This window comes from Eptatretus burgeri, chromosome 14 (assembly GCF_056783735.1).
Source record: "Eptatretus burgeri isolate ZD-2024b chromosome 14, Ebu_testis_v1, whole genome shotgun sequence".
Classification (NCBI taxonomy): Eukaryota; Metazoa; Chordata; class Myxini; order Myxiniformes; family Myxinidae; genus Eptatretus; species Eptatretus burgeri.
Genome location: NC_140974.1, coordinates 61,647,179 through 61,655,179, shown reverse-complemented (window position 1 = coordinate 61,655,179; position 8,001 = coordinate 61,647,179). Strand labels below are relative to the sequence as shown.

The window sequence follows — 8,001 nt, the reverse complement described above, 5'->3', positions numbered from 1 at the left end:
GAGAATGCCTGAGATCTACAGAAATAATCCCATGGGTGTGCTGAGCTGTAAACATTTCATCCCATAGCAAAGAGGGCTTTGAGGGAGCGTTTGAGGAGTTTGTATGCCGGGTTGCACAACGGAGTTGCCGATACATCAAACGATGCTCTGGGTCTCCTGCACAACTTGCATCTAGGTTTAAAATTTACCTCTCGGCATTGTTTGTACTGTATTCCCGTGTTGTATTCTTGTCGAGTGCATGAACGGGCCCTAAGATAAGAACCGTAAAGAAATCTGTGACGTTTGGTTTGATCGAGGGCAGTAGGGGTTGAAAAGGGTTTATAATTTACTGATTCATTTATATTTGTTTATTGCATACTGGTTGTTATTCAGGTCAGGTCAGGTATGGGAGCATGTGCCAGAGCAGTGCATCGCTGAGTCCACTTTCTGCCGGGACTCCAGGGGCCTACGTCTGGCCATCTCCCAGGCAGATGCCTGGCTCATCCCCATCTCCTTGAAATGCCGATCAACCTGCTGTAATCACGAGGCATGTGGTCATCCTGTTAGCTTCCTCCACCTATGATGCTCCCTCGCTGAGAGAATCTGGTGAGCAGGATCAGCATCAGGAAAACGAGCCACATGTCCAAACAGCTGCAGCTGATGCTCACAGACGTATACAGGTATCAAATCTCATCTGAGTCTCTTTCAGCAAATGCTCATTGGACACAAAGTCTGACCACCCAGGCAAAAATAACATTCCTTTCCTGCAGACTACTGTAGTATATGAGTACTACTCTCATATACTATAGTTCTAACTGTAGAATTTTTGCCTGGGAATCGAAAGCCAAGGATTCTCCGAAGAGACCTGGTACCAATGGAGTTATGTCTCCATCTCAGATCCTTGGTCAGACTCCAAGTCTCATCTCTGGAGAGCAAACTGGAAGCACCAAGGACTTAAACACTTGGACTTTGGTCCTCCTGCGTAGGTACCGATAGTGCCACACCCCATGATCCAGTGAATCGATGACTCCCCAGGCCTGACCCAGAAGTCTATTAACTTTTGGCTCACAGCCAGTGGAGACATGAATATCACTGAAAAGGAAAGTGAATCTCCCTGGGACCTAAACATCCTCGCCACAATCAGGAACAGAGAAGATAGCATCCAAGATGTCAGTGAAGGCCTAGATCTTAGTTTTGACTCAGGAAACCCATAATCCAAGTGGCTCAGACTCCTCATTTAATACCTTGAGGGCCCCATAAGGATATCCAGCATTTCTGCAAAGATGAAGGCATCATCTGTGAAATCAAGGTTAGAGATCCTTACATTCCCAAATGATGCACTGCAGCTTAATCTCTCCACCTTCCTCCGCAGAATGCAGTCCATACAAGCACTGAAAAGTGTGGTGACAGTGCACACTCCTGATGTACTCCAATAACAACTGGAAATACGTCAGAGAAGGTACCATCACACCTCACAGCACTCTTGCAACCAGAGTATAGTTCAGAATTCAGATTGATCAGTTTTGGTGGCACCCCACGAAGACCAAAAATCCTCCAGAGGGCATCCCTATTCGCCGAATCAAATGCTTTGCATAGGTCGACGTAGGCTGTGAGCAGCCCGTGTTGAAACTATCACCTGCATTCAGTTAGAACCCGAAGAGCAAGGATACGGTAAGTCATTGACCTCTTTAGTGTAAAGCCCAACTGCTCTGGGTGCTGGTGCTCAAGCAGATTGTGGTGAACCCTATCAATAATTATCCGAGCAAAGACCTTGCCCGGCACTGAGAGTAATGTTACCCCTCGGTAACTGTTGCAATCATCGCGGTCACCCTTCCCTTTCCAGAGAGAGACAACAAGGCCCCTCTTCCAGTCAGTTGAGATGATGCCTGTGCTTCAAACAGAGCAGAGAACTGCATACAACGACATGAGTACAGCATTTACACCATGTTGAGAAGTTCAACATGGATTCCGTAGATTCTAGGAGCTTCACACCCCCTTTCATCTGGTTCACCAGATGTGGTGAGTAGTATAGTACTTAGATGTGGTGAGTAGTACTTACCAATGATCCTTGTGATGCCAGGAATTATAATGATACGAGACCGTGACCAACTGCTATCTCAAACAGATTATTTTAGAGCTGCAAAATGAAACTATCGCAAGAAAGCAGGATGAGCTGGAGACCAAGTCAGTTTTATACAAATGTTGTAAAGAGAATGGCACATATATACAGAAAGCAAACAATCCCCAAATTACCCTTACATGACACTTATGATCAGGGAATGGATCATGCATGTACAGTCCACTTAGCGAAATAACTAGGGCCTGCATTCACTACACATACAGTGCATAGAGAGACGGTTGGAGTAACGACAAGATGCTCCCTCCTCTCCTCCATGACCGTGGTGAATGGTATCCCCAGGTGCTTTGTTCTTTCTCGTTGAGGCTTAGTCATTGGGCACCATCTACCAATGGCCTAGATGTTTACATCACAACCACCCCCTCCCCCAGTGCAATGTGAGGGAAAGGCTGCCACGTTGCTCTCCTCCATATCCATGCCAGGACCGACCCAGCACACCCAGCGGAGCACCTTTCACAGAGCCCACATGAGCCTCAAGTGACCTTCCTCTTTTATATCCTGGCTCGTGGAGTGTAGCCCCACCTACGGTTGCTTGTGTTCTCCTTGGGTCTTCCCTGATTGGCTGTTTAATTCGGGAGCATCAGCACTCTCCGACCACATCGATATGTTACCCTGACTGGTGACATTACCAAGGAGGCGGGATCGTATTGTTACGGATCCGCGCCCGCCGGCGTGCTGACGGCCACGTAACTTGAATCGCGGCACGTCGCCCACCGGACGGACAATCCAGTCGTGACCCTCTCGGACTAACGCCGGGAACCAGTCACGGGTGGACCTTTCGGTCTCACCGCGATCGAGCCAATCAGCCCCCGCGTGGGATAGGGTTGCTCGCCAAATTCGACCTACCTAAGTACCCACACGGAGGGTAGACCGGGCGATCGCACCTCGCCGCAGGTCGACTTCGGACACGGGCCACTTAAGCGACCCGTTCCGTACTATCGGGATAACCGAGCGGTGTTATCGTCGGCCTCGACGGTTCGATTAATTATCGGGCGTATTCAGCCCACTACCAACCCTTTACGTGAAGTAAGATGGGGATTCAATAGAGGAAAAGACGAAGCGAAGCGGGAGAACAGTTCAATAATAAAGCACATTTATTCGCGATGAACGGAAAGCACACATATACAATTCCACCAAAAGCACATAGAAAAGAAGAGAAACACAATGCAATTTTACACAAAAAGCAAATGTAAAAGCGAAGACACAATGCAGAGCTAATACCGACTACCGAGCACACGGCAACACTTATACAATTCTACTTCACAGACGGTGCCGACAACACATACCCAAAACCAAGAAAAAGAACACCCTCAAGGATGAGGCGGGCCTGAGGCCGAGACCGGGTCGGGCCTACCCGTCTGGTGATGAGACGCGGAGCGGCGATGGTGCCTCAACTCCGCAGGCCTCGCGGACAGTGTCTGGTAGGGGGTGGGAAGGGGGCCCCCTTGGTCGCACTATCTCAGCGCGGGGGGGAAACAGGAGGGGGTTGCTGATGCTCGGGGAAAGGAGGATTTTTACTCTGCCTCGGGTCCCGCGACGAGCGTCTCCACCTCGACCAGGTCGCACCGTCGGCCTCCCTGGTGTGCAGCTCCCGGCACCGACGCGAGCACCCCCTCGTCTGCCCTCGCCTCTGCTGCCTCTCCACAGCTCCGTCCTCTTCGCTCCGACTCCAACTCCGAACTCTTCCTCCTGCGAACTCCTTCCAACGCACACACAACCCCAACGCACACGACGACGGCGACGACGAACAACGACCCTTTTCTGACGAACGCAGCCGCTTATATAAGCCCCGTGGCTTCGCTTTTGACCCCCTGCCTTCGACCTTTCACCTCGCTCCCCATTGGCCCGAGAAAAAGTGGGCGTGAATGCATTTTGATCCATGAATTTGCATATAGCGACCGCCCTCCAACGCCCTGGAGGCGGGGCCAAATCGCCCCTCGCTCACCGATTGGACGGAACAAAAGTGGGCGTGAGTCGTTTTTGATCCGTTTTTGGAGCGGAAAATCCGTGGTTTTGTACACGCTGTTCGGCGCGCGCCCTGCACGAGTCCAATGCCGGTACCCACAAGCGGCGCAAGAATGGTGGCGATGCGACGGTTGCGAGGTGTGACGGGAAAGGTCGTGGCTGTTGTGGTGAAGCGGCGTTGTGGTGGGTGGTTGATGTTGTGACGACTGTTGAGACGCGGTTGGCGGTGATAACAATGGCGGTTGGTCCAAAATAAAGATAGTAAAAGAAAAACGGCTATCCTGAAGAGTCGCAGCACGCATAAATGACATGTATTCCCACTAGACAACGGGTTTGGGCCTAACTACACATATACTTACCGAGATATCTCACCTAAGGGACCTGAATGGTGGTTTGCGAATTTGGTAACCACAACAGTATTGTGGCATGATTGGTGGAATTTGCGCTCACCCCTCGATTGGCGGAATTATCGATGGGAAACAATATTATTGGTGGAAGTTTTGATGGGATAATTTCTGCAACAATATTTCGTGTGGATATGTAGGTGTATATAATTTTTGTCATTTTTGTATATACAGGATATATTCATGTGTTACTAATGTTTGTCATTTTTGAAAGAAGTTTTGATTGACGACAACATATTGTACTCCACATCATGAGAAAAGTGTGATAAAGATGCAGAACCACCGAGCTAGATGGACCGTTGCTTGCTGATGAAAAAGGAAAGCACCCCAATAAATGTAGTAATTACGAATATTACAATCACCGCTGTCGAAAATGGAAGAATTGACAAGAATACAATGAGTCACGGGGTGAGGAAACACAGGGTGAGGAAAGTGTGTGATAAAGATGCCACACCGTAATCACCAACATTGCAATCACCATTTTGGGATGTGAGGAAACACGAGGTGAGGAAAGCGTGTGATTTTCCACACCACCAACATGGACCGTTGTTTGCCGATGCGGATTGATGCGAAGACAATTGACACGAAGAACGATCGCTGGGAAAAACGGTCGCATCCAATTGGTCAGTGCCGCGACCAATCGACGAGTGAATATCGGCAATATTGCTACAGCCACACAAGCTGAATTTATTTTCGTGGATGTATAGGTATTAAATGGTGGGGTGTGCTCGTGGTAGCAACCAAAATCAGTATGATATATACAGTACATACATACATATATGTAGGTTGCTTCAACCAGTGCACATTCCTCAGTGACTTGTCACCTGCCTTTTTGGGAAAAAGGTGAATTTGTTATTTTTTTTTTCCTGTTAAGTACAGTACATCATAAAAGGTGACATTAACACATCAAAACACATTCAGTGGTTCCACCGATGTAGCGGTCATCGCAAGGATCTCAAGGTCGACAGAAACGGGCCACGTACCGAGAACGGCTGCCTAAACAATGAGGGTTTGGCTTTCCAATGAGTGCGTGGCACATACAAACAATTGGGTAATCCCCGTTAAGGTCTTGATTTTGAAGAACATTATTTGAAGGTACTGTATGTATTCTGCTCAATTACCCACAGTTCATTGGAGTGTTGTGAAGGTTGTTCATGTATTTTTTTTTGTTTCCTCCTGCAGCCATCACTCTGCTCGTCAGTCAAAACGCTCCATCTAAAAGGCCGGGTTTCATGCACTCGTTAGTTTTTCTCAACATTCACCATTCATTCGTGCAATTTGAACCCTCGACACACCTCGCATCTTTTCAATCACACACATGTTTTTTATTACCGTTTTTGCCATTCTAACAAGCGTGGATTTATGCCCACTCTCATCCAGGCTTTCCCTCATCCGTCACGACGTTTCGAAAGAAAGCGTAAAAGGCTTGAATGCGGTGATCGCTTCTACTAAAATATTATACCTTCCATCGATTACCGGTTAGCAAGATCCAGGGCACCATTTTGGCTTCAGGTTAACGACCGATAGATTTTGGGCCAGATGGGAATTTTAATAGGACAAATTAGATCCCCACAGGTGTGTGATGTCACCTTCAAGTTGCGAAAGTTCGACAAAGAGCAAGTTGGTCTGATCTGATGGATCCAACACTCTAAGTTACGTAAACCCTTGAATTTTCGTTTTCCAAATTCATTATCGATCTGTGTAAAAATAATGTTAAATGGTGAAATAATGCCTTTTATCAATTAATCATTTTCCAGCATGCATTGTATCCATTTGCGTTTGTTGTTTCATTGATATCAAATTTGACGGCAAACTCAAGAGGTATAACTCTCCCCGAACCTCCCTCTAACTTTCCCTTACCTTTTCCCTTCCCCGCTCCAAACCTCTCCCTCGCCTCTCTCTTTCTCCCCCCTACCCTCTCCTCACACAGCTTAAAGACCTCTTTCCTCAAACAGCACCGTCAAGCGACCCCTCCACGGCATCCCCATCGAAAAGGAAATCTGCGAAATGGCTTGCGGTTTCCGCTCTGGCACCCGGCGCGTCTGGAACTCTCAAAAACTATTTCCCGCGGTTTGGTCTCAGACAGAGCACGTGCCTCGGTCAGCGAGGCTGTGAGTGGGGCGGTTCACTGTTTGCGGCCTGACCGGTTCATTAGTAAGATGTAACTGCATGGTGTTTGAGCCTTAACTTTAACATCCTTGCCTTGATGAGAATTGCGGGTTTGCTTTGTCATCACGAACAGTTCAACCTTACTCCCTCTCACTCAAACTTTTTTTGGTTTATTTTTTTTCCCACAACTTCTCCCATCCCTTTCCTTTTCCCACTCTAATCTGGCCCATTCTTGCTGGAGTTTCTAGTTGTATCACTTGTTAACCCAAAGACATTTCTCTTTCCATGTATTCAAACTACACGACTTTAGAGACCATCTCTTTATTATACTACGTGCAAGTTTGGGAGTTAAAATGAGAAAAGACAGATAGGGGGATTTGAGAGGAGTAGGAAGGGAATGGAAAGTTTGAGAGGAGGTAAGGGAATAGAGGAGTGTACCGCGGTGGCGAGGGGTTCTAAAATGCTGCCATATCATCATACGACATAAATAAATGGTCCCTTATGAGAGAGAGAAAAAGAGAGAAAAAGAGAGAAAAAGAGAGAGAAAGAGAGAGAAAGAGAGAGAAAGAGAGAGAAAGAGAGAGAAGAGAGAGAGAGAGAGAGAGAGAGAGAGAGAGAGAGAGAGAGAGAGAGAGAGAGAGAGAGAGAGAGAGAGAGAGAGAGAGAGAGAGAGAGAGAGAGAGAGAGAGAGAGAGAGAGAGAGAGAGAATAGAAAATCTTACCCCTTGACGTCTTCAGAAACAAGGACATGCGCAGGGGTCTGCGAGTGGCAATTTTGATTGGTCGAGATGATGTGAATGCAGTAATATTTTGTCCAATTACTGCTAAATGGAAGGGGTTGGAAAGACACAAAAGGCGATTTGTGTTCTGCAATGCTCAAGTGTATAATTCAACTGAAATAAAATAAATATTTTAAAGGTTGTACAAATTTTTTTGGGGAAGTTTACCGCCGTTGATACAGCATCTTTTACACCACCTTATTTAACACATTGCATTAGTTATTCATGCCTGTTGTTTGTGTCCTTTATGGCGTCTTTAAAAACAGTAAGTTTCCCGTTTGGAATGATTTTTCAATTTCGGTGAAGAATTAAGAGCCAAAATACTGTTAAACTACAGGTTCGTTTTCCGACTCATGTTAAAAATGCATCATTCAATTGAAATTAAGTTGTTCCTCGATCATAAACTGGGGTATGCAGACACATGGACAGACAGTCAGACAAAGTGAAGGAATTGTTTAACGCTGCTTTTCCCTTCGCATGCACCGGGTAATTAAATATCCCCCATTTGTGGTATATGTGGAAGGAAGAAAGTTTCAAAAAATGTCTTTTTCTTCTTCAAAATTTATTTAACAAATTCCACCATGTTGTTTATCGAATAAATATAAAGCTCTTTCTAACCACTGATTGA

The 8,001-nt window shown here is 46.6% G+C and overlaps 1 long non-coding RNA gene across 1 annotated transcript in view; it reads left to right on the top strand.

Annotated features, from left to right (window-relative positions):
• LOC147013369 (uncharacterized) overlaps nt 1-7,136 on the top strand; it is an 88,724-nt gene extending 81,588 nt beyond the window's left edge. Inside the window, exon 3 of the long non-coding RNA XR_015051300.1 lies at nt 6,416-7,136. This is a non-coding gene — a long non-coding RNA (uncharacterized LOC147013369). The remainder of the gene's footprint in view (nt 1-6,415) is intronic.
• The last annotated feature ends 865 nt before the right edge of the window (nt 7,137-8,001 follow it).